Below are 26,537 nucleotides of genomic sequence, written 5' to 3'. Positions count from 1 at the left end.
TTAAGGGCATCAGATGGGCCAGAGGGCTCCCTGCACCATCGAAGCTGGCGCGGGGCCCTGCCCAGCCTGCTGCTGGACTTGCCCCAAACAGGAGAGCAAATGAGTGAGCAGTTACTCACTCGCTGCCTTCACGGGCCTTCTGTGTGTCCGCTCCTCCTCTTATAAGGACACCCGTCATTGGATCTAGGGCCACCCTCAACCAGTATGACCTCCTTGTAACTAATTACATGTGCAAAGACTCTATTTCCAAAGAGGGTCACATTCTAAGGCTCTGGGGAGACATGCGCATTTGGGGGGACACTGTTCAATTTACAGCACCCCCTAATAAATATTAGCCATTGCTTGCACGGCTCTCACCTCAGGATCCCCCCAGCATGTTCTAAGCCCCTTTCTTTTATTCTCCCACATAACCTTCTCCACAATGTGTGAAGCGGGTTCTGTGACTACTTGTTTGAGGCCCAGAGAGGTGAACTGACTTGCCCAAGGTCACACAGCTGGTAAACAACAAATCTGGGGTTCAGACTCTTCTCTTTCTAACTCCAAAGCTGGTAAGGTTTCAAGACCCTCCAATGCCATCCCAAGAGCATGGAGCCGCCATAGTTTCTGTCCCAGAATCCCAGCCACCTGAGACACACTTCTCATGGCCCACACCTCTCTGCAGACGCATCTTCCCCAAAGAGGCTACAGAAAGGGAGGGGGCAGGGAATATTGTCTTCTGAGGGGTCAACCTGAAGCTGTGTTCTGCCTCAGATCCCTGGTGCCTGGCTCTCCCACGGGTAGGATGCCGCGTGACCCCCGCATGTGTAAGAATGTGCCAGAGGCACACATTTCCTCCCTGACAGCTGGTAACATTTTAGGAGTCTTGACTTGGGGCTACAAATTGAAAAATGGTCCATTAAGGTGTGATTTATTCGACATGGAGACAACGCTATTAAGTGGTTCACTGTGTCGAGTCCACAGGCCCTGGTTGCTCGGGCCAGACCTGGCCAAGCCTGTCACAGCATGACAGCGAGGGGACGGGGCCTGGTGGGGCCAGAGCGGGGCCTGACAGAGGCAAACAAGCTCGCTGCCACACCATATACGGCGTTTACACGCTGCTATGGAAAGAACTTGCTTTGGCTAATAAGAGACGTGTGCTTTAGGAGCCTCTTGGAGCCATGAGCTCGGAGTCAGGAAGGAAGGATTATAATTTCCAACAACCGTGGCTTTGGGGCCAAGAAATTGTCGCTGTGTCAGCAGGGCGAGCCGGGAGCCTTCCCTTAGCCAGCAAGTGGGTTGGAGGCCTCTGGGGAGATCAGGGGTTCCCGAAGGGCAGAGCCAGGCTGCAGAGCTTTGCTGGGGGAGGCTGGCCCGTCTGTAGGAGCCGTCCACATTGCGGAGAGTGCTGCCCTGAAGCTAAACTGCCTGGGTTCAAATCCTGCCTCCGCCACTGGCCAGCAGGACATTGGCCAGCCCTGTGCCAAACAGGGATTATAACGTAACCTACCTGGGGGGCAGGGGGTTGTGGGCATTCCTGAGCAAGAGGCAGAGTGCGTTTCATTAATGCTGACCGTTGTCATGGTGGTGATGGTGGGCTGCTCATGGTACACAGAGAGGGGCCAGAGTTATGATGGGTGAGAAATAGCGCTGCAGCCCCAGACTGTGGGTCAGGAGCCAGACACTAACTTGCCCGGTGCACACCGGGCCTGCTTCTAGTGCCTGCCCCTCAGGGCAGTTGGGAGACCAGTACTGATATGGGTTGTCACCCAGCTTAGGTCGCCCATGTGTCCCACATCCGAGAGGCTATGGGATTACCTGGAGTGGGGAGGACCCGAGAGGGGGGCCGGAGTTGCCCCCAAACCTTGACCTGCTGCAGGTGAGCTGCCTATGGGCTGCCAACCAATCTCCGTGCCTGTGGACGTCAAGGGTCTGACTCGCATTCCCTGCTCAGTGAGGGAAGGATGGACAAAGGCCACGTGGGCCCTGTGGTCCTTCTGCCCAGGTAGCTCCCGCCCCAGGTGAGATGGGGGACAGAGGTGCGCCTCTATGGGCAGTCAGGCCTGGTTCAGCGCAGTGGGCCCAGCTCAGGTTTGGGGAGCACACAGACCTGCGCGGGGAGCGCTGGACAGCGTATTTGCTAAGGCTGCCAGGTCCTGCGCTGTGTGGCCAGGTCTGTGTTTATTCCCTTGACTCGGAGTCAGGCATCTGTTACCATGTGAAGGCTGGAGTCTGACCCCTGCCCTTTGTCCCTGTCACCTCAGGACTGACTGCCCAGGAGCTGTGGCCAGGTCGTGGCACTCATGCCAGCTGGCTGTAGCGTTCCCACGAGGGTCAGTTTCTGGGGCTATCAGATGCTGTGGTTATCGGCTTATTTGTCTTGGTGGCGCCAAGCCCGGCCACTTTTTGGGCAACAGCAGCCCCATGGGGAGCATAATCCATGAAGAAGGGACAGCAGAACCCCATGTGGGGGTGGCAAAGGCTGCTGAGCATCTGGCAGCTCTGAGCAGTGGTCCTTGGGAGCCCCAGAAGGAACGGGCCGGTGCGGTGAGAACGGGGGTAGGGCTTCACCTTGGTGAAGGCAGGCTCTTGGCCTTGAGGGCTGCTCAGTGAGAGCCCTTCACAGCTTCATTCCAGCCTGCTGCTTGGGTTTTCTTTCCCGAATCTGTGACCTTCCCACTTCTCCAACCAGTGGTTCCTTCATTCGTTCTTTCATTCATTCATCCACTCCTCTTCTTGGCCCTTGCAAAGACCCTAGAAGGTGGGAAGGTGTGATTACTATGCTCCGTGTAGATGATGGTGCACACAGGGTTAGGTAACTGGTCCACGCGTGCAGAGCTGAGTGGTCTGCTGCCGCATAGCACGTGACCCCCAAACGCAGCAGCTTCAAGCAGCATGTTTATGAGCTCACGTTTCTGCAGGTTGGGGGCCCGGGCGTGGCTTGGCCGGGCCCCTCCCTGCTGCAGGGTCAGCGGGGCTCCAACAGCCTCAGCGTTCAGCTAAGGCAGGCTCTGCTTCCAGGTTTGCTCAGCGACGTGGGCAGTACTGAGTTCCTTGTGGGTCGCCGGACAGAGGCCTTGGTTCCTAGCCCCGTGGGCCTCCCCAGCATAGCCGCTTGCTTTACCAAAGTGAGCAGGCCAGGAGGGCGCGTTTGGGCATGTGTGTGTATAGAGAGCTGAGTCACTGTCTTTTTTTAATCCTCACCAGAGGATATGTTTTTTAATTGATTTTAGAGAGAGAGGAAGGGAGAGAGAGAAACATTGATGTGAGAGAGAAGCATCGATGGGCTGCCTCCCCTCTGCGCCCTGACCTACAACCTTCTGGTGCACGGGACGATGCTCCAACCAGCCGAGCCACCCGGCCAGGCACGTCACGGTCTTTTACAACCTGATCTCAGAGATGACTTTCTGTCACTTTGCCATATTCCATTTATTAGAAGTAAGTCACTAGGTCCACTCACTCTTAAGGAGGTGGGGTCAAAGGGGCCATGTCAGAAGCTGCCCACACAAGGGCTGAGCCAGGGTTCGAACCCCTGTGGGTCTGACCCCGAAGCCTGTGCCCCTGAGGAAGCCAAGGAAAGAATTCTTCCTCCCCAATCCCACGGAGTGGCCCCTGTCTGCTGCCCATCAGAGTCCGAACCGAAACAGATACGCGTAGAGCACCGACTACGTTCCCGGCACAGTGCTGGACGGATGGTGTGGTCCCACCCACGGGAGCATCCCTCCTGGTGACTGACATGGGCCCATTGGACCACACTGTCACCTGCATATGTGGAGAGAAATGCCTTTTCTTTATTTCCTGTAACTGATCTGGGCCTTCTCACAAACCGAGGGCAACAAGGAAAAACGCCAGATCAAGTGCAGTCTGGTCAGTTTGATCTGATCCAATGCCTCGGGCTTGTAGGTAATGCTCAGTCCAGGTCTCCCTCTGTCTGTCCTCAGCCTCTCTCTACCATGGCACCGCTGAGCCTATGTGCCCGGAGGTATGATGACAGTGAGACTCCCCGGGATGGGGGTCTCAGACCTCGGCTCAGACCCCTCCGCTCCACTGCATCTGGCCCCGACTCTGGCTGTCACCGCCAGCCCCTGCCACAGTCATGATGCCCCTCGCCCTAACAATGTGTCCCCACTCAAGTAGGCATAGGAGGAGCCCCTTTCTGGCCGCAGGGGGACCCCATGTAGCTAGGGAAAGCAGAACACCAGCGCCTCCTTCCTGTCTGTCGCTTCATCTCCAGGGTCCCCACCCTAAACTGGTGGCCACTGGCCTCGGTGCGTGCAGCTTGCCCCTCGTGCCCCTGGAGGGGCAGTGCAAACCCTTGCCTTCGGAGCTCACTCTAGTTGGGTCAACACCACGGATACACAGAAACAGCAGACACGCAGCATGCCTGTTATCCACCGACGTCCATTCTAAGCTCCTGCCCCATTCACTCATTTAATACTCATGCAAATCTGTGAGGAAGCGCTCCTAGTTCCGCTTTACAGAGTAGGAGGGTGGGGCTCAGAGAAGCCAAACAACTTGCTCCCAGTGACACAGCTAGTAAGTGGCAACGCCAGGATTTGAACCCTTCTTGCTCCTGTCCTTTCCAGCTGAAGCCAAGAGGGGCCGAGGGGGTGTCCTTCCTTCTATGCATGTGCTCCTGCCTTAGGTCAGAAAGGAAGACCTTTCTATTTTCTCAACAACTTGGGGAAATTCTATAACTTTACTATGTTAATTGGGATCTAAAGGATTTTTAAAAATGTTTTCTCACGTGGTGGCTTCCAGTCTACTGTCCCGTGAGAAAACCTATTCTGTTCCCGAGGAACTGAACGCTGCCACAGCATGGCTCTGTACGTACCTAAACTTTCCCAGCAGGTGGTTGTCTGAGGACCCAGAGGGGACGGCTGTCTACCCAGAAAGGCAAAGACGACAGTACAGGGACATTTTTCAGCCTAGCGCCTGTTGCGGAAATGGTCACACACTCGATCGGTCCTGGTGGTGCGAACTGTGCCAATGGGGAGAAACGAAGGTCAGCAAGGGTGTGCAATGGCCACCTGGGCAGGCCCCTGTAGCAAAGTCCCACAGACCCTGTGCTCAGAGCTCCTGCCACAGCTCAGTCCCTGTCAACAGCCTCTGGGATCTGGGCAGAGGCCTGGCCTCAGTTTCCCCATGTGGGGAAGGAAGAGACCCCTCAGTCCTCTGAAAGGGTGAAGCAGGGGCTGACCTGGCCCGCTGAAAAGGGTGAGTCTCGAACTAGGGTGGCTGGGGCCGTCTTGACCGCCCCTCCCCCCGGAGTAGAATGATACAGAAGCTCTGAGGGTGTCCCAAACACCCTTCTTTCTCTCTGTCTCTCTGCCATCCTTCTCTCTTCCCGCCAGCCAAAACGAGGATGACGTGAATGTCACTGCTGCAACCCCCACTTACTAAGTCAGGCGTGGTACAAGCAAATTCTAAGCACCGGCCCTCCCGCGGATCGTAGTATTGTCCCCATTTTACAGAAAGGAAGACCGAGGCTCAGCAGGTTAACAACTTGTCTGTGACGACACAGCACCCATATGAGTCAGGCGAGGATTTGTCCCCAGGTCTGTCTGACTCCACAGCCTTCATTCACTGTCCTCCTGCCACTCCTGTGCCTTTCAGGTTCCCGGATTGGGAGGAGAGGGAAGGGGCAGAGAAGCCAGACTCCCGAAATGGCCAGAGCTGGTAGCTCCATGTCATGGCCCCATCGCTGTGAAGGAGCCAGGCCAGTGAGCTGAGCTTGGGAGAGGCTATGTTACAAACTTAAAGCAGAACCCAGTTTTGAAATGTTCTAGGACCAGGCAGGGAAGTGTCCTCTGGGGATGGGGTGGAGGTTCCGGTCTCCTCCACTGGAGGAGATGAGGGTGCAGGGATATTAACTTTGCTGGTTGATGGTTAATGGCCCCTCTCACGGGTGTTTATGATTTATGTCAACGTTTTTAAACAAACTTCAACCAAGCTAGATTTAGTGCCCCAGGAAGCTAAGGGCAAAGCGTTCACGAAAACTTTGTTCGGGGCGGAAGAGAAGGAAGTTCCAGACACTCTGCCCTCGTTTTGACTCTACTCATCGAAGCAGAGGCCCCTCAGAAGGGGTCTCCCAGGCATCTACCTTTGAAGAAATCAGTGTCTTTTGTTTGCATGCTAGGCCTCTTGGCTTGGCTGGACCAAAAAAGAAAAAGAAAAAAGAAAGAAAACAAAACAAAAACAAAGCTGCAGATGTTCTCCCTGTCATGTTCGCCAAACGTTCTTCGGTGCCCATTCTGGGCCCAACTGGGGAAAAGAAGAATCTGTGAACATTAGGACTCTTTGAGGTACAAGTGATGAGGCTCTGACTCATACCAGCTCATGCAAGAAGGACAATGCACTGACTCACAGAATTCAAAAGCGCAGACTTAGGTTTAGCTTCAGGTACGGCTGGATCCAGTAGGGTGGCTGGGGGGTCGGGACCTTGGGGCTGATTTTCGGTGGCCAGGCCTGGAGGAGAGTTCCTTGGCCAAGCCAGTCACTGTGGCTGTTAGATGCGGTGGCCTGAATGGGCCTCAACGCTGTGCGCTGAGAAGTGGGGATGGATCACTGACCGCGAGAAACCTGGGAGCTGTTAGGGAAAAGGTCAAATCAATAGAGAGCCCTTCTTAAGTTTTCTGTGACCCAGTGAGAGCTTAAGGCTCTGAGCCATTTCAAACATTGAGGACACTTATTAGAGCTTTTGGGTCGGGGTGGCAAGTATGTGGCACCAAACACGCCATTCTTGCCCAGCTTTCAAGTCATGGCAGACGTTGCCAGTCCGTCACGGCTCCCTCTCCTAGTGAGCAAAACACAGCCTCAGAGTCCGTCTCAACTCTGCATCGAAGCACCCCGTACCCACCAGCTGATGTGAGAACGTGAGCCAAAACCAATGTGTAATCCCTGTTCTAAGCCGAGGGAGAGATGGAAACTGCAGCCCTGGGAGCTGCAGTGATTTGCGTAGCATCACGCAGGAACTCAGTGACCGCCCCTCCCGGCGCCCCTGGGGGGTCTGCCTGATTCGAGCACGGAGCGGACGGAGTCTGTCCCTCCGTGGAGGTTTCCACTCCAGGCAGCTGCTGCACGTGGATCAGAAACAGCCTCGAGGTCAGAGGGAGGCTGGGAGGCTTGGCCGCCGCCCTGGGTCTCGCTCGGAGGACCGCCCGGAGCTGAGCGCAGCACCGCAAGCACCCAGGCGGGACGGCACCGGGGAGCCCGCGCAGCAAACCGCTTGTGCGTCCACGGAGCTCCCCTGGGCTCGTCCCGCCCTACCTCTGCCAAACATGCCTTCTCACACGGGGGTGATGCTGAGGTAAGTCCCTTCTGGGGAGGGGGGCCAGGGCTGTCTTGGAGGGGTGAAGAGATGGCTGGCAATCAGTTGAAAGAAGAAAGTACAAAGTCCTTTGATGGCTGTTATTCTCCCAGCTCAGCCGCAGCCAGTAGGTCAGAAAATAGGGGCCCAAGATCCAGCGGCCTCATCTGGCGGCACGATGGCACCGGGGCTGTCCTGACCTCAAGGGACCTGCTGTTGTAGGGGGCTCACCATGTGCCTCTCACAAAGCCAAGAGCTTTGCATGCTTTATCTCAGTTCAGACTCACAACATGGCCCTGTGGGACAGATGGATGCTGAACCGGAGGCTCGGAGAGGTGGTCACCCTGGAGTCAGGGCTGCCCGACTCTCGTTCTAACCGAACCACACTCACGGCTGGCGGACACGGTGCGGAGGAACGGAGCAGAGTGCGTGAGCCACTTAACCAGGAAGCACACTGCGCCCATGGGCAGCTCCCAGTGGGTGCTGGTGGGACCAGAGAAGCACGGGGTCATTGCCAGAAAGGACGGGGTGTGCACCTCACTGTGGAGCTGGAGCAACATTGATACATGCCCGTCGTGACTGTCAATGGAGCTCACAGCCCACAGACAGGTGCAATCAGCAGTTTGAAAACTTCTGGTCTAGCACAAACCCCCCGTCGTACAGGTGAGACAACTGAGGCTCAGAGAGGAGCATGGACTTACCCCAAGTCACACAGCCAGTGAACGTGGGACCAGGACTCAAATCTGTATCATGATTCCGGTTCAGCCGACTCCCCTGGGGCAGGAACTGCAGGAAGCCAACGGCGGAAGCAGTGCTGGGCGTCTGAGAGGAGGGTCCTGGGTGTTCCTGGGATGAAGATCCGCCTAAGGGTGCTGGGCCTCGGCGCCCCCAGCAGTTCCCCCAGGGGCGGCCCTGCAGTCATCATGGCGGCACCTAGACAGCCGCCACCTGGGCTCAAACCCAGGCCCAGTACCTGGCTCTTAAGAAGTGCTCACTTCCACAGATGTGGCCAATTCTTATTTATTTCCTTCTGGAAATTTACTTTTAATTCTTCTTGCCTTTCCCCCTCTTTGGGGAATCTGGTTCTACCCAAGGCAGCCCAGTCTGAGGACAACAGCAGATGCTCCCAGGTAGGCGGGACACACCCACGCCTCCGGTGGGTCTGGCAGCGGCTGGAAGGAGAGAGTTGGGTTTGCGGCTGAAATCCTTTTCTTCAGCAGCGGTCAGCTCCTTGCAGCCTCCGAGGGACGTCTCGGGGTGCTGCCGATTACACAGCCAGCTGGAAGGGAAACCCGAGGGCCGACACTGGGCCACACTTGGAGCCCCTCAGATGCAGGTTCAAATCCCAGCGCCACAGTCACAGCTAAGCCGCTTCGCCTCGATGAGACTCGGTTACCCCCGGTAGTGCCCTAGCACCGGGTCACTGCCTGTTGAGTGAGGGCTGTTCGTCCCCAGGGTCAGCTAAACGCACTGCGCACAACAGCTGTGCTGCGGGGACCCAAGGGAAACCGAAGACATTTCTGCCCCACCGGCAGCCTGCTCCTTCTCTCCCAGGCCCCTGCCCTGCCCTTCAGCCTCAGGAGTTCCTGGCTTCACCCTTTGTCCAACCTCCAGGGAGAGTCTGATAACAGCAGTTCGGAGGCCGAGAAGGGGTCGTCCTGAGGACAGCGTGTTCCTGTGCCCAAGTCCTGACCCCTTGTCCCTCCTCCAAGAGCTTCAGACCAGGAAAGGGGAGCTTGTCACTGAGACATGCAGGGACACTGCTTTGAATCCTAAACTCTCCCAAAGGGCTTCTGCCTGCTTTGGTGTGGCCCATTTGGGTTCTGTGGGTCATAAATCTACTCGAACAATTTCAGATAAAAAAGGGATGCATTGGACGGTGTTAGAGATGTTCCTCTTGGTTATTAAAAAACACATCGAACCGCAGAAAAATCTAATAGAATGAGTTTCAAAAGGCGAGCGGTAGTGTAGGTTTCAGGTGAAGTTGGATCCAGCCACTCAACATTGTCGGTGCTATCTGGAGTGCCCTCTCCCGCATACATCTGTGTGCCCCAGCACAGCCATTCCAACTCCAAATATCTGTGACCCTCCGGCTCAGGTACCCGCACCAGCTATAATGTCCGGTGTCTCTTGATTTGCATTTCTGAGGGAGGTAATATGATGTCTAGGCTCCTCCTTGGGGACCAAGTGCCAGTATGTCTCTGGAGAGCGAGTGGGTGGTCTCTCCTGGGTCCAGTGTCCTAGGCTTGTTCAGTCATTGGCGGCCAGACCAGGAGGGTCACATGCCTGCCTGCTCCATGGCAGCACGTTTGAGAAGGGGTTATGGACCCATCAGCCACCCCTACACCTTCCCAGAGAAGCGGGGACTCAGCCTGTGGGTCCCCAACAACCCTGCCATTCTTCCCTGGCCTGGAGACATCTAACGAGTCCTATTTTGTTCTTAATTAGTAATTCTAGGAAAATGCCATGCTTGGTTCAGCTCAGACCTTTTTGCCTTGTTATTTCCCGATGCTGTATTTCAGGTTCATTCGGGAGGAGAAATTCAGACTCGGTTTAGGAAATGGTTTCAATCCCGTCCCCGAGAAATCAGTCGTCAACCACATGTCCACCATCAGCGAGCCCAGGCTCACTCCAGATGGCTGCTAACAGACTGCTTCTCCAAACAAACTCTGCGTTATTTTATTACTCTCATGCCAGGAAAAGGGTTTGATCTTCAAAACAATGCACCCACGTCATTGATTAGGCTGGAAGAACTTGTTTGGCCATATTTAGAACCCACAAGGAGGTTAGGGAATAAATTTAGAACTGAACTCTGAACCCTGAGGGCCGGCAGCCCTAGAGTCTGGCGCTGCGCCTTGCTAACTCCATGGGCTACCTTGAGTTTGGCTGAGTTTTCCCTTTGACTCCTGCGCCCCCCAGTTCTTGTAGGATAGCGGAGCCTTCAAGGGTCCAACCTGGCATCTAAGTCTGTCTCTACTTCTTATAAGCTGTGTGGCTCTGGGAATGTGCTTAACCTCTCTGAGCAGCAGTTCTATCTTTAAAAGAGGGGGGGGGGTAATAATAACATATACTTTGTAGAATGTCTTGAAGATCTATTCAGATTTTTTCTTACTGTGGTAAAACATACGTAACATTACACTGACCATTTTAACCATTTTAAAGTGGACAGTTCTGTGGCATTAGGTACATTCACACGATTGTGCCACCATCTTCAGAATTTTCCCGTCTTCCCAAATGAAACTGTCCCCATTAAACAATAACACCCCAGTCCCCCTTCCCTCGGCTCATGGTAACTACCATTCTCATTTCTGTGTCTATGAACTTGACTATTGTAGGAACCTCCTATAAGTGGAATCACACAATACGTGTCCTTTTGTGACTGGTTTGCTTCACCCAGCAGGTCTTCAAGCTTCATCCATGCTGTAGCACGTGTCAGAATTCATTTCCTTTTCAAGGCTGAATAGTATTCCATCACATGACCGGACTGCATTTTGTTTGTCCACGCATTTGTGGGTGGACGCTTGGGTTGCTGCGCCTTTCGGCTGTCGTGAATAGTGCTGCTATGAGCATGGGTGTGCAAATGTCTGTGTAAGACACTACTCTCACTTCTTACCCAGAGCGTAATTAAGAGAGTTTGCCAAGAGCCCTAAGATCATGCTTGGCATATAGTAAACATTCAACATGCTGTAGCTAATAAAATCAGTATTAGAAAAATGCTGAGTAAAATTTTTAAAAATGCGAAATAAAGAATCGAGATGACATTTTGCCTATCAGATGAGCAACAACTGAAAGGTATGACCCCTCAGGGTAACCAGGACTTCCATGGGTAGTCTTTCTGGAAAGCTGAATATGATATGAGGTGTTGAGGTTCTGGGAAGTGCTCATACCATTTGACCCAATAATTCCACTTCTGAGGGTTCATTCTATTCATCCTGAAGACAGAGCTTCAAAGGCAGACCACGATTTGAGTCCAGAGAAGTTCGTCACAGCAGTTTTTGTAAAACTGCAGAAACAACCTCTGTTTCCATCCACAGGGAACCGTTAAAAAATCATGCTGGTGTAGCCCTGCAAGAGAATGTTTTGTAGTTAAAAAATTGCTCATGAGAATAGTGAAATGGGAAAGAGGAGGCGTACAAATGATATATATGTAGCCTATAAAAATAGGTAGCATTTTTTGAGCATTTACTATGTGCTGGGAGCTGCTAAGCTCTGTATGTACTTTCTCTTGTTTACTCCTTCCAACAGCCCCCAGAGGTAGGTACTCATCTTACTCCATTTCATAGATGAGGAAACAGAGGTTCCATGTGGTAACATGCCTGTCAAGGTCACACAGCCAGCAAGTGGCATGGCTGGAATTCAAACCCTTAGGCTCCAAAGCATAGAAAAGGAATGAAAAGGACTGTACGCAAAGGCTCCCCGTGGCTCTTTGGAAGAACAGTGAGTTTTACTTTGTTCCTTATACTTGCCTATAATTTTTTTCTCTGAGCCAGGGGGAAAGAAAAAAAAAAAAAGCGTATAAGATCAAAAAGGAAGGAAAGAAGTAATTGCCTCTTGCAAGCGGGCATCTTCACAGATGAAACACCCAGGCCTTGGGACGCATGTCATAAACTCAGTTTATGTACGTTTTTTTTCTGGTTAAAGTAGAGCAGAGGGTCCTGGCTGTGTCTTCTGGCCGATTGCTTAACAGTCGCAGACACATGCACGCGCGCACGCACGCACACGGCCCACGCCACCGGAGACAGGACAGGAGACGAAAACCAGCAGTAGCCAAAACTCTGCTAGATCGATGCAGACTGTTACAGGCACGGCTTTCCAAAAAGCAGAGCTCAGTGAAATAAATATTTTTCCTGTGAGAAGAGGCTTAAGGCGGCGATCTTAACAACCCCCCGATTCATTCCAGATCCACTCCGAGGGGCTGGCGTCGATGCACCCATCTTGATGTACTTAGGATCCCTTCGTAAGAGCAGCAGGCCTGTGTGCCTGGCTGGCTTCTCCCCCTGGGCAGCATGCCAGGGGCACTGAGCAGCAGGACCAGGAGGAGTTGGTCCCTGGGGAACACTCTCCCCACTCCTCCAGCTCCCCACAACTTCTGGAGGTCCCCAACTTTCTTTTCCTGATAAACCATCACTATTTAATCGAAACTGGAGGCCTGGGAACCCAACATTTTTTCTTGGCAAAGGCTCCGTTCTCTGAGCCCTGGAGACAATCTGTAGGAAGAATTTAGAACTGGGGACTTTGAAGACATACACGCACGAGGCCTGGGTTATCTCAAACACTGGGAGCTTCACCGTCCAGGCCAAAATCCATTGATGGATTTGTTCATTCGTTTTCTCACTCAGCCATTGTTTACTGGGTCACCTCCTAAGTGTAAGATTTGGTAAAAAGCTAGTGTAAGATAGTACAAAGCCCCTGGAGAGACGCGATTCATTCATTCGTCCATCCATTCATCCCTTCATTCATTCAGGAGATAGTGGAGAAAGCCTTCTAGGTGCCAGGCGCTTTCTCGACCCACTGGGACCTAAACGGCTTCTTAGAGCTTGCGTTCTAGCTGGAGTGACAGACGACAGGAAAATGTAGCCTATAGGATAACAGATGGTATTCAACGGTACGGAAAAAGTAAAGCAGGAGGGGGCAGAGGTAGACCCACAGAGATGAGGGGCCAGAAAACACTCACGAGGAGGTGATATTTAAGTCACAAGCTGCAGGAGATGAGGAGAGAGGATTTGGGGGGCGGGGACATTCAATGACAGTGACTCACACATCACATCGTCCCTTTTCAATGACCCTTCAGTCCTGATCATGCCAGTGAGAACGTCTGGTTGCTGTTAACGTCTTTAATGCCTCACTGAGACCCACTCCCCTTTCCCCCTTGAAAGCCCAGAGGCCTTGCAGGCCACTGTGCCCACCTGCACTGGAATGTGGTCTCGTGTTCTGTGTGGCTATTTTATAGTTCCTGTTTGTGTTATGGGTGGCAGAGGACCCCGGCTCTCCGTTTACAATCATGATGAAGTTGTCCTTTTAAAATACAGTTGTTTTTTGAAAAGTGAGTTGATTGAAAGAGAAGTATTAAGTCACATAGGGTACAGCTGGTCCTCAAATGATGGGGAAAATGGTGGCGCTGGTAAGTGAATGAAGTCTAGGACACACTAACAGAAGACGTGACCCTTCTCATCAGGTTGCTCAGAGACAGCCTGGTCCTGGGTACGATGGCTGGGCTGCCATCAGCGCCTCCCTGACAGGGCCTCTGGCAAGGGCGGGAGGCCCAGTGTCTGGTGGGGACAGGACAGCGCCTCAGGGGAGAAGCTGTTGGGGGTGCTTGAAGGCAAGGGCGAGTTGGGACCTGCCAGGGAAGGTCATGCAGGGCATTCCAGGTAGAGGGAACAAGGTAAGCCAGGGTGGAGGGGGTGACAGAGGAGGACAGCCAACCTAGCAGCATGTGAATTAGGGAGCTGAGCTGCCGGAGGAGGTGGGCCGTTGAGAGACCACCCCAACTTTGTCCCCTCCCAGCGACTAATCCTAACACGGATTCTAAAACTTGCGCTGGTTGAGCACTGCGTTTTCTTATGGAATCTCAGAAGACCCACGTGGTGGCACTGTGCTCACTGTCCTGAGCCACAGCCGGGGAGTCAGGGGCCCGGGGGCCAAGTCACCCGCGCAAGGTCATGCAGCTAGTCACAGTCAGGACTTTTTAAAAGATCAATTTTCAAAAATTGAGCTATAACTCACATGCCATAAAATTCACCCTTTTCGAGTGTACAACTCAGTGATGTTTGGCATATTCACGAAGTTCAGCAACCGGCACCGCCATGTAACCCCCACCAGCTCTCTCCGAGGTTGGGGCTTTATTCCAAGGGTCCTGGCTCCCCAGGCGGCCTGTAACTCCCAGGCCAGGGCACGTTCCCGTGCTCTTGGTGTGTGCGGCAGGTGCACCGTTGTTAGTTGCCAGCCGGCTCTAATCATGAACGTGTACAATGTTTACGCCTCTCGAGCATTTCCTGTGCGCCCTTACGATGTCCTCAGCTCCAATGCTTTACACACATTTCATTTCTCTCTTTTTTTTTTCTCATTTATTTTTCATTGTATCTTTCCATTAGCACACATTCCATTTCCATCCCCATTTTAGGGATGAGGAAACTGAGGCCCTGAGAGGGGAGGGAGGTGGTGTGGCCACATCACACAGCCGGGGGACGGGAGAGTCAGGACTTGAACCTCGTCTCTAACCACCAGCTGTCTTGGGAGGGCAGACAACACAGGAGCCTCCCATCTAAGGGTTCCTTTACGGAGCGGGCATTGGTTTTCTGTTGCCGTGTGACAAGTTGCCGTGAACCTTGTCGTTCCCCTGGAAGAGCTCCCAGTTTGGCAGAGTGCTGGCCTGAGGAGGCTGGGGTCTCTGATCAGGGTGGTACAGGGCTGAGATTGAAGATATTGGTCAGGTTAAGGTTCTGTCTGGAAGGTCCAGAACAAATCCACACCCAAGATCCTTCCCGTGGGTGTCGTTCAGTTGTGTGTGTGTGGCTGTGGGACTTGCTAGCTCTCAGCCGGACCCCTTTCAGCTTCCAGCAGCCTCTGGTTTCCCTTAGCACGTGGCCTCTGATCTTCAAAGCCAGAAATAAAGAATCTCCCTCGCACTGAATCCCTCTCCTGCTTTAAACCTCTTTTGCCTGAAGGAGCATAATCGGCTCATTATGTTCGCAGCTTCCACACGCACTCAAACAGGAGAGAATAATTCAAGGTCAAAGTCACTGGGAGGGGCTTTTGAAAAAAGAAGGTCTTAGGCTTTAATGCTAGCGATAATGACAGCTGCAGTTAGGTTGGTACTTTCTTTCCTTTGCCTAGAGCATCATGGTTTTCAGGCTAATTCTACATCTACTGAAGCCCAACAGCGATGCTGAGTAGTACAGGTTTTATCCCCCGTTTCCGCACGAGGGAGGGAGAGGCAAACGTCTAGCCATCTGTGGCTGGAACCCAGATCTTCCGACCCAAGCCCAGGGCTCTTGGCGCCCACAGCGCCCCCGCCTCCCATTAGACCTCTCAGACCTCATTACTGTCTTCGGAAGGGGCAGAGCATCTGTTTCCAGCCAGCGCAGCCCTCAGGGAGTGCTTCCTTGTAAACTCACCACACTGGGTCATTGAAACTCTAGGCTTTTCCAGAAATAGCCACTGGGCTGGGTGAACCTCACCTCATTAAGCAGGAAAACCAATAAACATGAGGGGCACAGAACCCAAACAGTACTCCAGCAGGAAGGTCCAGTCCCGGGGGGCGGGGGGCGGGGGATGGGGAGGTATCTGGCCCTATCTGTGAGGCACTGGTCCAACGTGAGGGGCAGCATGTCAGGTAGCAGTCACCACTGTTCCGTGTCTCTGTGAGCGAGGCATTCTGTCTGGGAGTTGACATGATGTCCAAGCGTCAGCCCCTGCGTGCCCCAGTATTCTGGACTTCTTGTGGGGTCCTCCTCCTTTTAACATTTAAACCAGGCCAAGACCGTGGTGAGAAACCCAGGCCCCTGCCCCTGCCTGCTTGCTCCACTATCCCAAGGATGCTGAGGGGCTTGACATCTGTTCTCGCCACCTTCGTACCGATATGTTAATTCTTACCTTTTCCCCTTTACCCCACGCTGTTCGTGGCTCCGGTTCTTGCGTTCTTCCTTAAGCATTGCTGACATGGAGCTTCTGGGACAGCAGACTTTGGCAGTATCTGCTGTGAGCCAGGGTAAAAGAATCTGGCCCATGTGAGCTGGGGAGGGGGCTCATGACGGATCCAGGGAAAGATGAGGTCATTAGGGTGAGCCTTCATCCAAGACTCAGGAGTCCAAGATGGATTCATAGCAGTCATTCTGCTCAGGGTCCCACGTGGCCAGGATAAATGACATCCAGCACGGTCCGCACCCTGGCCTTCTGTTCCAGGGCCCTTTCCCAGGGAGGCTGTGTCTGCTTAGCCTGGCGTGGGTCACATGCCTCTCCTTGGGGAGGGGACCATAGGGGGCTGGGCCAGTCCTGGCAGAGAGACAGCAGCAGGCAAGAACTAAACCCTCCAAAGCAAATGGGGTGCCGTCAGGAAATCCACAGAATTTGGGGTCATGGGGACCCAAGGGGAGCACACTTGGACATAAACTCTAGCATCTCCATCTTGAAATTTCATTGCCTGGAGAATTTCATGTGTTGTCCTGTTGCCCTCCCCAAAGCCCTCCCCTTCTCCAGCTGTCAATCATCACACATACATTTCTGTGTTTTCTTATTCGGAAAGTCAGGCGGCTCTTGTTCCGCTCACTGATGCTTGGGGCCCACCTTGGCACACCCAAAACCTCATTAAACTGCTGGGCTAACAAAGTGTTTTCTACCTGTTATGAGTTGAATTGTATCCCCCAAAACTTATGTTGAAGTCCTATCCCCTTGTACCTGTGAATGGGACCCTATTTGAAAATAGGGTCTTTGCAGGTATAACCAGGTTAAGATGAGGTCATTAGGGTGAGCCTTTCTCCAATGTGACAGGCGCCCTTAGAACAAGAGGGAAACACCCTGTGAAGACAGAGACACGCAGGGAGAACGCCACGTAACAGCAGAGGCAGAGACTGGAGTGATGCACCCACAAGCCAAGGAATGCCAAGGAGTGATGGCCACCACCAGAAGCTAGAAGGGGCGAGGAAGGACTCCTTCCTCAAGCCTCTAGAGGGAGCTTGGCCTGCCAGCCTCCACAACTGTGAGACTCTATACATTTCTGTTGTTTTAAGCCACCCAGTGTATGGTCTTAGTCATGGCAACCACAGAAAATTAATACACTTCCTCACATCTTCAACCTTAGCTGTGCAAAGCAGTAGACAAAGCTGTCACTTATAGTTTGGGATTTCCTTTTAATGGGGAGAAAAATGCATATCCTCACAGCTGCCAAGTAAGGTAATTTCAATGGCTTCCCTTTTATAAATAAAGAAATTGAGGCTGAGAAGACAAGTGATTTCTCCAAGTCAAGTAGTTAGAAAGAGGTAAAGGCAGGACTTGAAACTGGGTTTTTTAACCCCCAAGCCTTAGGCTCATCACCTTTTTGTGACTCTGTGGACATTGTATCTCAGGTTACTGCAGAGTCCCCAGGTCCTAGTCCCCAGATGTGCTCCCCTCCTTTTAAAAAATTACATGAGTTCCGAACTTAGCACTACCCTCGTCCTTGTCCCTGCAAAACTACCTGTTCTGGCCATGTTTTCTGTAATATGAGCAAGCCCTCTCTCGTTGCAAAATGTTCATTGCAAAATTGGAGGCTTTCATTGCAAAACTGGAGACGCGTTCCCACCGAAATCATCTCCCAATAGACCCAAGAAAGGATGTTTGGCAAAGAGGGAGTTCATTGATAAACAGCTGGTGGTACGCAAACCCCAGAGGCGGCCTGGAGTGTTTTGCAACACTTTTGGAAACTCCAGGATGACAATTCCAGCACAAGCTGTTTGTTTCAGGCTGTTAAGCCACAAAGATATCCCTCGTGCTTGGGAATCCCAGGGCTCAGGGACCACCCGCCTCCCCTCGCTTTTGTGGGCATTTGCAGAGGCTGGTAGTGCAGGGCTGTGCTACCTGGGGAGACCAGCAGGGGGTCTTCTTCCCACAGGAAATGGATTTAAGGCTGAAGATTCTAGAAATTCAAGGTTTTGGATTCTAGAAAACAAGTCTGTTCCTTTAGGAGAAAATCCACTCTCCTTATAATGTGGGTTAACCATCTGGCAAAACGAAGTGTGAAAAAGGTCAGACTTATCCGGCCTCCCTGCCCCAGGGAGGTGCTGGAGCTGGGGCCTGGGGATGTGGGGCAGGCTCCCTCTCTCCACCCAGTGCCCGGAGGGAAGGGAAAGCACACATCCCACTGTTGAAAACAAAACCAGAACAGCAGGCTGGCTTGATTTATCTCTTGTAAATTGTTTACCTCGGGACGACCAGATGGCTCATCTCGCGTTGAACCCTTGACCAGTTCCGTGCTAACAGCCTCTCTGAGCAAACAGCCCCCTCTCCTCCAGACCACGTGTCTGTGCAGGCGTCCGGGGGCCTGCTTTTGGGGGAGACTCGGCATTCCAGGAGGTTGACTCAGTGGGCCCTGGGTCCTCGTGAGACAGGGTGCTGGCTGGGCCACCAGCCGTTTGGGTGTGGCTGTCAGATGGAGAGCAGTTCCTAACACCCACTGGGTTCCCCAGGTTGGGCCCTCACCCCTCACCCACTTGTGGGCTCCTCCAGTGTGGTCCCTGTTCACCCCACCCCTCACCTGTCACCACGGAAGTGCTCAGCACATGTCTGAATGCCAACATGGCCCTCCTGTCCCCACCTCCACCTGGCTGTGTGAGGCTGGGAAAACCGCTTCCCCTCTCTGGGCCACAGTGTGTCAGCTATAAAAGGGGTGGGGGAGGGGTGGGTGCTGACGTCTCTTCCTGCCTGCTTCACAGGCTGGGTGGGGGTGGGTGGAAGTGGGGTGATCATGGAAACTCCACACACCTGCTAGCACTATGACAAGACCCGGCTGTGACTAATTTTTGAGGGGTGGGAATGGGCACAATGGGGCACTCTTGCCTTCCTGGGCAGGAGGTGGGGAGCTCTTGGGCATCTCTGGGTCCCAGCCTTAGGCGCCGCTGAAGGAAGCCTCTCCTTCCGGGCGGTCTGGGTGTGGTGTGGGGGCGAGAATTTAATTCGAAGCACGCCCAGAAGCCCCGAGCCCGGGGTGGGGTGTGAGAAAGCTGAGGGGCATTTTGAAAAGCTCACACTGTTTTCCAGGGGGGCACAGAGGGCGGGGTGGAAGCGGGAGTCAGTGAAGACCCAGAGGTGATGGGGGCTTGGACCTGGGGGAGGGGCAGAGCGCGAGGGGTCCGATTCAGGGCGTTTCCAAGAAGCAGGGAGGAGAGAGACGCCCTTAAGGACCTTACAGCCAGGCCAGGAAGGCAAAGTTCTCGCCGAGGGAGGGGGGCTTCAGGGGTCAGCAGATTAGAAATGTCATCGTACAGGCAGAGAGCGCAGACTCCAAACTCTCAGCCACGGAAGGAAAGTGTCCACAGACCGGGACACACAAATATGAGAAGCGTCTGTTACACATACACACACACATATACACACACACCCTCATTAAGAATGAGTTAAAAGGTTGAGGGGCGGGGAGGAAACTGGGAACAGATTGCCACCCAGGACTTAGAGTTGGCTCCTGAACATCAATAAGAAAAATCTAGATGACTGGACAAAGGACTGTGTGAATTGGTAAATCCCGCACGAGATGCTGAAGGCAGTGGACATGCGCCTCTCATTAGGAATCAGGAAATGCAAGTGGACAGACCCTCCCCTTCATTGAATAGGGGTCCGAGTCAAGGTGGAAAGTGGACCAGGGGAGCAGGCAGATGTGAGAGCTTAAACAGGACTCTTTAAGGAGGGGAGGCCCCCACCCAAGGCACCCGATCAGGGTTGGGGGTTGCACTATCGTAATGGTACAGAGATGACCCTGTCTTAGGGCTCTGGCCCATTTCCCTGATCCATCATCAGTTGAGACTTGTAGGCCTGTGGTTGAGGGGTTGGGCCAACAGCCTGGCTGCCTGGACTCGGACTTCTCAGTCCCCAGGGCCTGCGTGGGACAGAGTGGGACCCACTCTGACTCCCAGCGGCTCGTCTCTGCTAGGCCAGGTGGAGCTGGGCGTATGGCGAGGGGGAGAGGAACTGAGAGGAGGCGGAGAAAGTCCCAAACGGCTGCCTGGGTCTGCAGAAGAAGACCTGGGTGGGGAGGGACAGGAGAGGAGGAAGGCTTTGGGGGCAGACAGATGGGAGGGCGAGAGAGGAGGGGGCCAAGGGCAATGACTTCCACGGGCCCCGAGCACCTTGGCCTCCATGGGACTCTTCATAAAAGTATTAAATAGTGCCTGTTATGACTGCATTGGTATAGAGATGGACATATGTAACGAAATACATTCTATTAATATACAAATATCAACATAGCCAATAGTACATACTAAGACATTCTCTTTGACCTCAAGGCTCATGTTTTTGTCTTCTGAGTGGAAAAGCAATCCAAGCATTTTCACGGGCCCTACGCCCTGGGGCCCCTGGGCCTGGCAGAGGGGAGCTGGTCAGCTCTTTCAAAGAGGGCAGGTGGGAGTGGGATTCTTTCTCAGTCCTTCCGGCTGCTGTCGGGGGGACCCTGCTCAGCTGCCCGGCTGTGTGTGGAGTGGGGGAGGCTCTGTGTCCCTGACACCCTGGAGATGTGGGTGGTTTGTCCAGCACAGCGTGGTCAGCCCTGGTGGCCTTCGGGGTTCAGCCCGCCAGGTCCTGAATCCTCAGCCTGGGTGTGTGCGGTCAGGCATGGCCAGGCTCTTTTGGAGGAAAAGGGTAGGTGGTCTTTGGGTCTCTCCTCACTGCCAGGTAGGGGGTTACCTTGCAGGCAGGTCTCATGCAGAACTCACGTTACAGCAAACAGACTCCCAGGAGGAGTCCAGCCTCTTCTCCAAGTTCAAGTACCCGGTCCCAGGCTCCAGGCTCTTGTCCATGTCTTGTGCATGTGTGTTCATGCATGTATATGTGTGTGTGTGTGCAGGGTGGGTGGCAGAGGCCCAGTGGGAGCTGCAGGCCCAAGGCCCCTTCTGCAACGTCAGCCAGCCAGGTCCCCCAGCTTCCCACACCCCGTTCCTGTGAGGGGGAGATAGCTGGACAATATTTGGGGTCACCTGAATAAGGCAGCTTCAGAGTTTCTCCTTTCACCCATGAAGAGTGCTCCATGACACGCACCACTATACTCCACGGACCCTTTGTGCAGACTTGAAGAGCGGCCTTTGGCCCGGTGGTTCCCACCGGAGCTGATTCTGCCTCCCAGGGGACACGTGGCAGCACCTGCAGACATTCTTGGTTGTCACAGCTTGAGCTGGGAGAGCTCCTGACATCCAGTGGGGACACTGCTAAACACGCAAGACAACCCAGCAGCAAAGAATGATCTGGTAAATGTCCGTGGAGAGGCCCCGCCACACAGCTGCCGGCACGGGGCGAGCACCGTCTGAGTGTGGATTGTCGTCAGTGCTACTGCTGGTTTCAGTGTTTGACATCCAACCAGGGCGCTGGACCTGGGACAGTGACCAGGGTGGCCTCACCCTGTCCTCCTATGGGGTCCCTCCATACCACCCCTCCTCGGTCAGCCTCATTTCCTCAGCCCCTCCTGTCTTGCCCCATTTTTATCCCGGTTCCTACAGTCCAGGGTGGGGGCGACATTTGGGGAAGATTCAGCTGCCCCCGTGTGTCCAGAGGCTCAGCTTTGGTCCCCACCCCTGCTGTTTTCCATCCAGGCTCTGTCTTGCCCATCCTGCCCCCGACCCATCCTGGGCAGCTGCACACTCGCCCACCCCCATGGCAGCTGTCAGGACGCTCCTTCCTCAGAGATTAGCTCTCGCTTCCAGATGACTGCGGCCACTGGTGGCGGCGGCAGGGGGATGGTTGGTGATCAGGACAGTGGTGGAGCCATTTAACTTAAAATTGCCTCTGAATATGTCCCAGAAATCATGAGTCGTCTCCACCTCATAAAAACTACAGTGGACTTAGCTCGGACTGGAGACAATATCTGGGAACCTTAATAATGTTTAAATCTTTTGGAAGAGGGAAGTTTCTCCTCTGATCCCAGGTTCATCATGAAAAGCATCAAGCTCTCTGTTTTCTCCAGATCAGCGTTTTTGTCTGACTCTGAGGGGTGCGTGTCTACAGTAGAACATTGTAAGGCATTGTCTCAAAATTAAAAGCGAGACTGTTGACTCTCGTCTGCCTCTGGCTCGTTTTTACTCAGCATCTGATTTGGAACATTTTTGCACGCCATTACTCTTCAAAATCCTATTCCCGAGGGCCGCACACATGTCCCTCCGTGTGGCTGAGCCATGGGCTATTCAACCCTCCCTTGCATTTGGCTGGTTGTTCTCACCTGGGAAATGACACAGATGTGCTCCGAAGTTCAGCGATGGCTCACCTGTGCCCTCCTGTGGTCACACAGGTGACGGGCCCTTAATGCACCTGCAGGTCTGAGCTGGAGCAGGACTGGAGACCCTCCCAGGCCGGAGCTGGGCAAGGGGGCTACAGGGGGCTGGGGACGGTGGACTCCGACAGGAGAAAACTGTCTAGTCTCCAGAGCAGCCTCCTCGGGCTGTCCAGGCCTCATGTCTGAACTCACATTCCTCCTCCTGGGCTATTTTGCCATTTCCTTTCATGCCAAACCAAAGGGGCTATTTTGGAACCTCCTGTAAGCAAACGAAGCCCTGGCTGGCATGAAAGCGGATCTGCAAGGGCCCTAAGTGAGGGGCTCAGGCATAAGTGCTGCCCAGCCCTGGGAGCCCAGCCGTTAAATTTAGAAGCCTCACCTCCAAATGAGGTGAAATTGCAGGTTGCCTCTGGTGGGTGGGTGGCTTTGGCCAGCAGTGAGCAGGACAGATTTAGAGGAGCCGGCTCTGGCTCCCTCCAGCCACACCTTGGGGGAAGAGGCCCTGGACAGTCCCCAGTGTCTGGGGAGCAGCTGGCGGTGTGAGAAGCCCCTTCAGCTGCCTGTCGCCCCTGCGCCCACCAGCTGCAGCCCAGTGGCATTGCCAGTGAGCACTGCCCAGGTTGCCAGGCCAGAGAGAGACAGCGAGGGACACTCGAGGAGAGGCAGTCTGGCCTGCCACCCAAGGTTTGGGACCTGCATGACTTCTGTGCCTCTCTTCCTCTCCCACAGCCCAGCGAGGCCTCTGGCTTGTCTCTTCCCAGACTGTCCAGCAGCTAAAGGGTTAATGCCAGCCCCAGCAGGGGAGGTGGGAGGAGGAGGCCTGCAGGTAGAGTGAGTCTCCCAGGTGCTCTGTGGTCCATGCCCCTGTCCTGTGTCAATGATTAAACAGGAATGTAACCCTTGGTCAGAGGTGACCAGCCTTGATTGGGGCTGGTCAGGGGCTGCCCACTGAGGGTGTCTGAGATTCCAGGGGTCTCAGCCGGGCCATCCCGTCTCCAGCCTTCCAGCTGAGCTAGACAGCAGCAGGAGGCTGACTCAGGTCCCACGGGGCCCAAAGGGCCTGGGCGCCTACACCCTGCAGCCTCCATGGCATGAGACTTGATTTTCCCAGGCCACCTCTCAGTGCTATGTTTCCAGCTTGGCAGGTTCCTCTTCATGAACCTCTTTCCGTCCTGGGGCCCTCATGCACCTCCCCCCCCAGCCTGGGTCCGGCTCATGGGAAACAGGGTGCATGTCCTAGCATGAAGGGGCCAGGCTGTGGAGTCCATCATGCCCGAGTTCAAATCCCAGCTCTGGGGTGTCTTACCTGTGTGATCTTGGATGAGTCATTTCCTCTCCTCTCTGAGCCTCGCTTTTTTTATCTGCAAAATGGGGATAATAATAGTCCTTGGTTCCTAGAGTGTGGGGAGAATTAAATGAGATTTTAAGCCCTTGGAACAGGTAGTAGGCAGAGTGCTGGCTACTCGGGGTCGCCCATCCGAAGCTGCTGCTTCCATAAACAGGGTGTCATTGGAGCACAGCCACACTCGGTCATTTACACGTTCACTGTGGCTGCTTCTGCTCTAAAAAGGGAGCCGCTGAGTTGTTGTGACAAAGACTATGGCTATGGCCTGCAGAGCCAAAAAGATTTACCCTCTGGTTCTTGCAGAAAACGCCTGTCTACCCTTGGAGTCTAGCACATAGTGGAAATCCGTTGTTTATTTTAATATTTATTTTTAATTGATTTTTCTTTTCAGAGAGAGAAAGGGAGAGAGAGAGACAGAGTGAGGGAAGTATTGATTTGTTGTGCCACTTAGTTATGCATTCATTGGTTGCTTCTTTTATGTGCCCCGACCGGGGATCGAACCCACAACCCTGGGGCATCGGAATGATGCCCTGACAAACCAAGCTACCTGGCCAGCACCCGTGTAGTGGAAATTCTCCCTTTTTAAATCCTCATCGTTTTTTCTTCCACTGTCTGCACTTGGAGCTGCGCAGCCAGGGGACATGGGGGAAAGCAGCCTCGGCCTTTCGTCACTGTCCTCTGTTCTCATAAAGGCGTGTTTGGAATCCCCCCACCCACCCCCGGGCCCCAGGCTTGTTCCAGAGCCCAGGTCCCCACGGCTGACCTTGGTGGTCTCCCTCCCTGCTCCCTCCTTATTCCCTTGGCCAGATTGGCTGGGGCAGAGTCGGGGTGGGGGGCAGTGTCAAGCAGTTTGAGAAAGTTCACCCAGAGCGGGTGCTGAGAGCCATGAGGACAGGCAGTCCTGGTACGTGTTTAATAATCAGCAGGAGGAAAACCCTGATTTGTAGCGCTTGCTGATTTCATGATGTAAGTATTCCTACCCTGGCTGCTTCCAAGCTCCCAAAATTCCTGCAAAGGTAACAATAGGCTCTACAGCGCAGGCGGGGCCTGTGGGGGCCTCCCTGCAGGGCCGGGGCCCATCCTGGGGGCCGGGACAGCTGACCACGGACACAGAGAAGTGCTGGCGTTGCACACTCGGGCTCTAAATCGGGCTCTGCCACTTCCAAACTGGGCCCCTGGGCCGACCTTATCACCTCGCAGAGCCTCAGTTTCCTCATCTGTCGAATTAGGGTTGCCACAGCTCCCAGGCCTGAGGGGGTGGGGCGGATTGAATAAGGTGATTGACATAAGACATTTAGCCAGGGCTGACTGAACAACGAGCTCCGAGTAAATGATGCTTCCATGGCCAGATTGCCTCAACCTCCCCGTCTGTACCCAGTGCTGTTCTGTTGTTCATGGATGAATAGCAGGTGAGAGTGTCTGGCACGGGGGCTTGCCACACAGTGGGCGCTCACCATACGCTCACCAGCTTCCCCCATCAGGCCTAGAAGTCGCCCACTGGCTTCTGTCTCAGCCCCTCGCCTCCAGGGCAGGAGTCTCGGTCAGAACAACGGCACAGAGACAACCAGCTCTTTCTGAGGGTCTCCTGCCCTGTGCGCTCAGCTCATGGGCCCCTTGGTCCTCTTCTGAATTTCCGTTTTACAGATGCGTCACTGAGGCCCCGAGCCTGTGAGCGGCACGCTCACAGCTGGGGTTTGAGCCCAGGGCTGGCTTTTCTCCTTCCAGGGCTCCCCGTGGAGCAGTGGGGTGGGCGATGAATAGGAGGAGGGGCAGACTGGTGGGGGCTGCACTGAGCTGCTGAGGTTCTGAGTGAGGGCTGACACACAAAAGGCAGGACGGGACACTGGACAGACGTGGCTGCAGAGAGAACATTCTTCCAGGCCACGGCCCCACCTGAGCAGAGGGGTAGGGACGGGACTCAGGTGGGGGTGAAGGGGATGCAAAATGCAGGGGCCTCCCCAGCAGGAATACGAGGGAGTTGGTGGGGTGTGGCCTGACCCCACCCTGGCTGAGGAGTAGTGTATGAAACTGTAGCAGCGGAGATTTAGGTTAGATATGGAGGAGAGCTTTCCGATGGTCATGCTGGAAGACACTGGGCGACAGTCCCAAGGGATGTGATGGCCTGTTTCCAATCTAGGATGGTTTGGAAAAAAGAGAAGACAGCCAGAGTCCTAGGCTGGCCTCACGGCAGCCTGGGGCAGAGTTGGGGCGATGGATGGGGAGCTGCTGGAAGCCTTTGGGGCCAGCAGCCTGGCCTCACGTAAATCGGGCTTTGTCACTCCCTGCTCCAAACCCTCCCATGGCTCCCAGATGCCCTGGCCCAAGTGCGAGGCCGACATCCTCCCTGGGGCTCCCAAGGCCCTCCGGGACCCGCCCTGTGCTGGCCTGTCCCACCTCAGCTGGAGCCGGGCCCCAGCCTCCTGCACTTCTTCCCGCCTGTGGATTCCACCCTGTCACCTGTACCTGCAGGCCTTCGCCACGCTGCTCCCTCTGCCTCAGATACCCTTCCCGCCCCTCCCCGCCCCTTCTCTCCTTCTCAGCCTTTCCTTCTCGGCTCTCCTTTCCTTCCCTGGCTGGGTCAGGACCCCTGGGTTCCTCTACCGCTTCCCTATCGGCTTCCTACTGTAACCATCCTGATGGCCTCCTTGCAGAACTGGAAGCCCTGGAGGGCAAGAAGTCTGCCTGTCTTGCTCAGTGCGTGCGTCCAGCACCGTGTCTGGCACTCAGTAGGTGCTCAGTGAGGATTCGTAGAAGGGGTGAGGGTTACTGGCAGAGAGCAGCAGCAGAGGGGAGGCGAGAAGAGCTGCCCAACCCCCGCACAAGAACAAGCGTTGCTCAGACATTGGGAACCTGAGCACAGAGTACAGAGACCTGGGTTCGAATCTCGCTCCTGCAGCTCCTCCCAACCAGGTTCCCTAACCTCACCGAGCCTCAGTTTTCTCATCTGTGAGCTGGGGACAGTC

At 54.3% G+C, this 26,537-nt stretch overlaps 1 protein-coding gene across 2 annotated transcripts in view; it reads left to right on the top strand.

Annotated features, from left to right (window-relative positions):
* RIPOR3 (RIPOR family member 3) overlaps positions 1 to 26,537 on the top strand; it is a 58,596-nt gene that overhangs the window by 7,275 nt on the left and 24,784 nt on the right. The window lies entirely within an intron of this gene.

The sequence above is a fragment of the Furipterus horrens genome, unplaced genomic scaffold (assembly GCF_987537825.1).
Source record: "Furipterus horrens unplaced genomic scaffold, mFurHor1.1.pri manual_scaffold_8, whole genome shotgun sequence".
In the NCBI taxonomy this organism is placed as follows: Eukaryota; Metazoa; Chordata; class Mammalia; order Chiroptera; family Furipteridae; genus Furipterus; species Furipterus horrens.
The sequence above is the reverse complement of the archived record's forward strand: the minus strand, read 5'-3'. Positions and strand labels throughout refer to the sequence as shown.